This window comes from Phodopus roborovskii, unplaced genomic scaffold (genome assembly GCF_943737965.1).
Source record: "Phodopus roborovskii unplaced genomic scaffold, PHOROB, whole genome shotgun sequence".
NCBI lineage: Eukaryota > Metazoa > Chordata > Mammalia > Rodentia > Cricetidae > Phodopus > Phodopus roborovskii.
Genome location: NW_026125066.1, coordinates 39,296 through 46,115, shown reverse-complemented (window position 1 = coordinate 46,115; position 6,820 = coordinate 39,296).

Genomic DNA, 6,820 nt, shown 5'->3' with positions numbered 1-6,820 from the left:
AGTAGAGGGAATTGGATTGTGTGTGTGTGTGTGTATGTGTGTGTGTGTGTGTGTGTGTGTACAGTGTGTCCCCCATATGTGTGTGTTCATGATTGTATCAATGAGTGCTGAGAAAGAGAACCAAAAGACAAAGATTCATATTATTAAAGTTTAAATAGTTTAAAATAATGTTCAATCTGAGAAATCCCAGAAAAGATAGGGCAAGGAAGGGTTAGACTTTGGGTTATGGTTATGGTTAGAAGGTTAGAATTAGAGTTAGGGTTAGGTTAGTGTTAAGTTAGGGTAAAGGTTAGGTTAGGGTTAGGGTTAATATTAAGCTTGGCAAAAAGTGCAGAGAACGTTATGTGCTTGTAGTAGTCCCCATAATATCAGGGCCCTTCCACCCTGATAGCCTACCTGCATAACCAGAAGAGGAGGAAAGCCAGAAGCCAGCGCAAGGCCTCTGGGAGCCACCGTGCCTTTAGTCTCCCTTCTATGCTCTCCTTTACTTGTTTAAACTCTATGAGATAAGGATACACATCAATAAGAGATGCAAATGTAGAAATAGATACATATAAAATACATGTTTTCCATAGAAAGAGTAGAGGGAGAGAATGATGTAGAAATGGAGAGAATGCAGACATAGGGATATATATATATATATATATATATATATGTATGTATGTATGTATGTATATATAAATAGACACAAATGTGTTCAACCAAGAACATGAAGTCGCAGAAAAGAAACCTAGGACTGGCCCTTTGGCTTCAGATGTGGGGCTTAAATATACTGAGTTGGGCACACTGTGTGAATGGTTTGCTGAGCTGGGCACACTGCAACTCATATGTGTGCATATCTCATGTGTGTGTGTGTGTGAGTGTGTGTGTGTGTGTGTGTGTGTGTGTGTGTGTGTGTGTGTTGTATAGGCATGAAGGCAGGAGTCCATGATGTCTCTTGTGTCTCCAACATCACAGAATCCATGTGACCAGGCCTGGGCACTGAGGTGGGAAGCTCCTACCACAGCATCACAACACCATGGCATGGGGTTCAGAGATAAGGTTTGTGTTTTTCAGATACAAAAATGCATGTTTTGTGTGAGCTTTCTCTCAGCTTAATTTAGGAAATTAGCACACAGTAGCCGCAGCTAGTAAAAACAGCCTCAGCCTTGCCAGATTATGAACAGAAGCATTATCACACAGTTATCATAATGTTATCATACAGTTTGAGTGTCAGCTCTGACCATCTGATGTTGCTGCCTGGCTGGAAAACAGGAACCCACAGTCATGGGGGCCCTGGTCTACTCTCTTTACTTCACCAGGGGGGTTGTTTGAAAGAAGAGCGAGGCTGGGGAGAGTGAGATATTGAAGGCAGGTAATACAAAATAGGAAATGCTAGCCTGGAAGAGGCTTTGGGGCAATTCAGGAGGAGGTCAGTTACAGGGAACAAGGGGCTAATTCTTTCCGGAAGTTAATACAGGGCTAACTCTCACCGGGTTGAAACCGGTGAGTTACTCAGGAATGTCACCCTCTGCTGTTCTGTAGCACCAAGAAAAAGACATCAGTCAATCAGCATTAGGTACATTGCACAAATGCCTGCAATAGAGTCCTTACACCACCACTTAGCATTCAGCACCCTCCTGTGTAGAATGTGAATGGCCAACCCCACAGCCACCTGAGGGGGTCCCTGTGACATTTACATAAGATGCTGCCGCTGAGGTACAGGGGAGGGGCTTGCTGCTGGCCCCTGAGGGAATCCTATACCAAGACCAGTGGGCCTTCTCAAGGGCCCTCCCTTCCCAAGGAAACAAACAGCACATGGCACCCCAGTTTCTCTTCCAAAATGCTGCACACCTCAATTTCCCCTAAGAGTGATGGAATTTTCTGGCTCCACTCTGGCCACAGAAACACAGCGGTATTGGGTGGAGTTCTTCTGGTCCCAGAAAGTGTGACTTTCAGAGGGACCACCTGTGTCCAGCATCACATGAACCAGAGACTACACAAGTCTTACCACCGTCACCACCCACAGCATGGGAGACTATCCCTTACACTCCAAGTCAAAGGGCCTAGGAGCAGCTCTGAGGCACACCGGTGAGGACCAGACTCCACATTAGTTATGCTCTTTCGTTTATACCTGGCTTCCCTCACCCTCAGCACAGCCCCGCCCCACCCCACCCCCGACACACACACCCCTCCCCTGGAAAAGGACCAGGTGTGCCTATTCCTTCTGTGGGTTTCTGTAACAACAATTTGCTGTGTTTTGATACAAATGCTCTCCGAAGTCACTAATTACAGAAATACACTATTGGGTGGGGAGCAACATTTCCTATGTGTTTGCCTTGTTAATGTCTCTTGTCGAGGACACTCATTAAAATTAATAGCAGTTGGTGTTAATAAAAATGGTTTTGAATTTCATGAGTTTCTTTTCACCTTTGGGCTTCCTACTTCATCAAAATGTCATGCATTGAGGCTTGGGAGCTAGGAAGAGGGCCTTGACAGTGGAGAGGTCTCGGAGGAACTCTTTGCTGTCCTTGATAACACATGCACCTGCATGTATATATGCACACAGGTGCACACACTGTTGGCTGCAACGTTCTATCTTTGGTTGCAACACACACAGCATGGATCTGTAAGTTGAATTGTGAACTTAATTGATACCTTTGCTGAAAGCCATGCTCTCCTCTAGGCAGCAAAGAGGCTGCAAGTTCAGGGAAGCAATAATTACCCGCACTTCCCCCAGCACGTGAACCTCACCTCATGAGGACTCTGTTCTTCATATATAAGTTCCTCCCGGAAGCCATCTCTGCTGAGAAAGCAGGCTTGGCTGCCCCTCTGCAGAGGAGAAAGGTGACTTCATCAAGTTAATTAGCTGTGAGGAACAGACAGTGGACAAGGACGGACTGGACCCCCGCTGCTGCCTCTCACCCTGCTCTCCAAAGATGTCCTCCTCACTGTACAAATGGTTTATCCAACTATGACCCTTCTAAGCCTTGGGGTTGTTTAATGAGGGTGCAGTAAGAACACATGGTTATGATAAACTCTAATTATCTGTATCTGCCTTGGAATATCTGAAGAAGCACATGGACCCATTCTTGTGAACAGGCACCAGCCATAGTGAGAAGGCCTGTGCAGGGAAGAGATGAGAGAAGGCCCATTGAGAGAGGGCGAGAGAGAGATTGAGCAAGCAAGGGCATGCAGGAGAGAGAGAGAGAGAGAGAGAGAGAGAGAGAGAGAGAGAGAGAGAGAGAGAGAGCCAGAGAGAGATACAGAGAGAGAAAGAGAGATCGATCCAGAGTCTGGACAGAGAAGCGGGAGAGACAGAGAGAGATGGAGAGAGAGGAGACAGAAGAGACAGAGAGAGCTGGAGGTAAGGGGGTGGGATGTAAGAGAAGAAGCCAAAGCTTCCTAATGCATAAGCTGGTGTTTCTCTGACCTCAGCCTGACTTACTGCTGTTTCTCTGACTCCTATTCCCAAGGCAAGAGGTCCAGGATCCCTGAGGCAGGAGCAGCTCTGTCTAAACAGCTTCCAACTCTCCCTCTCCACAAGGCTGTGGGTGGTGATTCTCATAGGATTCCTGGGGTTCTTGATCTATATAGAGCCCTGACACAAGGGTGTATTTCAGGACCCTTAGATGTAAGTAGGTGTGGTAAGGGCATTAAGGAAGGAAGGGAGACAGATACTGAATGGTGAATGAAGTCCACCAGGAGGTGGTACAGTCACCTGGCAGATCCTGGGTGAGGCAGGTATGTGACATGTGGTGAGCTTGGGATGATATTTGGGGGGCTGAGTACAACATAGCTTGCTCGTGAGGCTGGATATCACAGCAAGAACACTACAATTAGAAACAGTGAAGAGAGCTCAGGGCAGCACAGAGCAATGCAGGACAGAAGGAGGTAACAATAACACTGCATAGCTGTAGGCTTTGAGACAGATTCCCCTAACAAACTACTACTGGCCTTTCTACCTTAAATGCCCTTCCCTGATAATGAGATTGATAACTAACTTGCAGACCATCATAGAGCCCTCATCTAGTAGCTGATGGAAACAGAGGCAGACATCCACAGCTAAACAGTCAAACTAGAATCCAAATGCAGAGAGGGAGGAGTGATAAGAAAATGGAGACAAGACCAGGCTACAGAATCCCACAGAGACAGCTGACCTGAACAAGGGGGAGCTCATGGGCCCCAGACTGATAGTTGGGAAACTAGCATTAGATTGACTCAGGCCCCCTGAACATGGGTCTCAGTTAGAAGACCTGGGCAGTCTAAGGGACCTCTGACAGTGAAACCAGGATGTATCCCTGGTGCACGAAAGGACTTTGGGAGCACGTTCCCCATGGAGGGATACTCTCTTAGCCTAGAGGCAGGAGGGAGGGCCTAGTCCCTACTCCAAATGACTTGACAGATTTTGATGATTCCTCCTGGAAGGCAACACCCTACCTGTGGAATGGGGGAGGGATGAGGTGGGAGGGGGTCAGGGAGCATAGGAGGGAGGGAGAGGGAACTGAGATTGATAGTAAAATAAGAAAACAACAACAAAAACAAACAAACAAAAAACTACTGGCCTTTAAGGAAAAGAAATTCCTCTATGTCTGTCATTTTAGATAACCTGACAAAAACCTAGAGTCACCTTGGAAGAGAGAAGAGGAATTGAAGAATCACCTCCATAAGACTGCCCTGTGGCCTTGTCTATGGGACATTTTCTTGGTTGCTAAGTAATGTTGGTGGACCCAGCCCACTGCAAGCTGTGTCATCCCTAGGCAGGTGATCCTGGGCTGCTTAAGAAGACTAGCTGAGCAAGCTAGAGAGTGAGAGAGTGAATGAGAGAGAGAGAGAGAGAGAGAGAGAGAGAGAGAGAGAGAGAGAGAGGTGGGGGGAGAGAGGAGTATTCCCATAATCAGCTTTCCTCCTATGGTTTCTTCTTGAAGCTCTGACCCTGACTTCTCTCAATGATGAACAGTAACCTGTAAGATAAAATAAATCCTTTCCTCCCCAGGTAATTCTTGGTCATGGTGTTTTTCACAGCAACAGGAAGCAAAGTAGAACAAAGCCCCTCCTTCAGTCAAACCCTCACCCAGACTCTGATTGTGACCCTGACAGCACCCCTGATCCTGACCTGGATCCTAGCCCTGATGCCACCCATGTTCCAATGGACCATTACTTTGTTTTTTTCTGCTTCTCAGCCCCTATGTTAGTCAGTTTTCTGGACTATGACAAAATACCTGGATCCCTCAACTGATAATGAGGAAAGGGCTATCTTGACTCATAATTTTGGAGGTTTGGTAACCCCATTACTTTGAACATGGGTTATAGCAGAGAACACATGATGGAGAAAACTGTCCCGCTGTGGCCACGCACATACATCCAGAGGAAGAAGGAGCCACTCAAGGGCACTGTACTGAGGATCTACTACCTCCCAATCATATCAGCTTGGGAACAAGGTTTTAACAGATGAACCTTGGGGAGATGCCTCAGATCCAAAACACAACTTGTGTCCTACACCTAAACTGCCCTGCCACACATTCAGGCCATGCCCAATGATTTTTAGGTCCTGGTTTAGTGAAATCCTTATCCTTAGTCCCCCTAGAGCCTACACAATGGCCTATTGTTTAATCTTCCCAAACCTCTTTCAGAAGCTGCTATAAGAACAAGGCCCCCAACATGCCACTTCAACTTCTCTCTGGAGGCTGCAGTCAAGGTTCTCCTGGCTGAGATTTGAACCCCAGTATCCTAAACATATACCCTTTCTCTACTCTTTTCACCCCTCTGCTGGAACTTTTAAAGAGTCATTCTGTCTCAGGGATTCAACTTTTAAAATGAAAACAATTCAAATGTATCTTTTGCTTTGTATATAACCATTTGATGCTTATAAATTATGACAGGAATTTGTCCTTAACTCTTCATGAATAACTTGGAATATTTTAGAAGATACATTAAAAAAAAAAACTGTGATGTTGTTTTATTTTTTTCATTTTGGTGAACTATGTCATTTAAAAATAATTTAATTTAATTTTTTTTATTTTATTTATAATTTTAGTGTGTGTGTGTGTGTGTGTGTGTGTGTGTGTGTGTAAATGCCTCAGAGAGTGTATGGGGGTCCATCTATTCTTTCCTTTCCCTCTCTTGTTTATGCTGTGCTGGCCTCAGAGCTTCTGAGTCATTCTATGTCTGTCTGTCATTTCACATAGTCTGGGGATCACAGATGGAATCTATAGAATTCAGCTTCTTGTGGGTCCTGGGGATGGAGCTCAGGTTACCAGACTTGTACCAAGTGGATTTTACCTGCTGAGCCTTCTTGTCAGCCCCTGTTACATGGAAAATTGTATTTGAGTATATCTTGAATATGATTACATATTTTTCAGATCATTCTTGCCAATAAAACATAAATTTTGTAAAAAGATGCTGATTATTGCAAGGTTAGAAAGTGTGAGTCCATTGTAAAGAAAGCAAAAGCAGACCAGGCAAGGTAGCACATGTCTTTAATACTAGCACTTAGGAGTCAGAGGCATGCGGATCTCAATACATTCAAGACCTGTTCTACATAGGGAGCTTCCAGCTAGTGATGGGCTATACATAGTGGGACCCCTTTCATCCCTGCCCCCAATAAAGGAAAAGGAAGAGTACACTAGATGAATGTGGCCATGTAAGTTAGGAATTCTGCTTTCTTTGGTCAAGTGCAAACACAATCACCTCATATTCACAGCATATAGAAGGACATTCCCACATCAGTGTGGGTTTTATTTCTCCTGTCTTATGAGCATCAATGGCTGTTGGACACTCTTATAGGCATCCATGGACCAGGTTAGGTAATTAGATAGCTCACTATGAACTGGTCAATCTG